Raw genomic sequence first — 1,664 nt, 5'->3', positions numbered from 1 at the left:
AGGAAGAAAGAAGGGAAGGAAGGAAGGAAGGAAGGAAAGAAAGAAAGAAAGAAAGAAAGAAAGAAAGAAAGAAAGAAAGAAAGAAAGAATCATGGAAACCTTAAGATGGAATATTTTCTTAGTATGTTTGACCATAGAGACTCACCTTGCTGTGGACTGTCTTTCAGGAATGCTGACGTGTGTAAGGCCGTGCAGGTTAATATTTCATGCTCCTGCTTTGGGACATGGGCTTGTATTGATGTTTTGCTTTTTTACAGGAACTCTTCTTCTTGTCCTAGAAAACATGTTTTGGGAATTCCCTTCCTTGCCCTGGCAAGCAGCTTCCGGTGCGGCAGCATGTCTGGCCTATGGTCTGGGCATCAGTAATAACTGCCTCACTGGGCTGGATGCTTTGAATTTCCATTGTCATCTCCACCATGAAGCTGTAACTGGGGGCGGAAAAGCGTGGTGTGCCTGGGGACACTGAGGCAAAATCCATGTTTAAAATGACATTATTGATGGGTAAAAGGAGCCGTATTCAAATCTGACAAAATAATCAGATTTTAAACTTCTGCCTCAATACTGGACAATCAAGAAAAAGTTGCAAGAGCTAGTTTCTACCAGGAGACAAATAATTCAGAAGATGAAATCAAGAACTTACATTAGCGTGGGCTCCTGTAAAAAAGCAAATAACTTCAAAATAGTTCATGCATGAAACCCAAAAGAATATGGGCTTTGCCAATATGTACTTGTCAGTCCCTGAGTGAATAATATTTCTGTTTTATTTAATGACTACAGGGCATGACTCATGAATTTAGTGGTAAACAGGGTACTCTCGTAGCCTCAGGTACTTTTCACTACCTGTGAAGAAAGGGGGGAATATTTTGGATATAAAAAGGACATGAATTTTATAATAAACTTAGCATGAGGGTCTGGTGGCTGGAGGTTAGGGATCTCTATGGAATACAGAGTTAAACAGTTTACCATATGTTCCCTTCAGGAGCATTTGTAAAATGAAGGCCAAATGTGTTTTAGAGAATGATGTTCTTCATAATGCAGATAGCCACTGATTTGAAGCTGCAGCTAAAATAAATATGATACCTTCCGAATGCTATTCACAGACGCTAGTGACCTATCAATTTCCCTATCTCGGGAAAAGCGAACCGGAGGATGACAGCTCACTCCCAGAAGAGTGGTTGATATACGTTAAGTGGCTGTGTCTCCGCTTCTGATTATTAATTGTGGCTAATGCAGGGCGAGAAGCTCTCCCCAGACTGCGTGGATGCCTCTTCGAACGTGGAGGTCTTTGGGCCTTGAGGAGAGAGGCCCTGCTGTGGACTTAGAGATTCCACATCTGCTTTCTGGTCGTGCTCACAGATCTTGAGCCAAGCAGGGGAGGTTTCTGAACCTCTCGTGTTTCAGGCACCTACAGGGTGTTCAGGGTCTCACTGCTAGATCAGACTCATAGTGATCCTCCTGTGTACAGTTTCCCAAGAGCTGGGATTACAGGTGCACACCACCACGCCCAGTCTCAATTGCCATCTCAGAGTGCCTTGGGGGTGGGGCTGGCATGGCAGGCCCAGGGATTGAACCCCCGGCACCCGCACCTGCTTGCAGGTGCTTTAATCCACTGAGCTATTTAGCCGAATTTCTTTCTTTCTTTTCTTTTCTTTTTATTTATTTAT

The sequence above is a fragment of the Octodon degus genome, unplaced genomic scaffold, assembly GCF_000260255.1.
Source record: "Octodon degus isolate 3935 unplaced genomic scaffold, OctDeg1.0 scaffold00077, whole genome shotgun sequence".
NCBI lineage: Eukaryota > Metazoa > Chordata > Mammalia > Rodentia > Octodontidae > Octodon > Octodon degus.
This window is presented reverse-complemented; position numbering follows the sequence as displayed.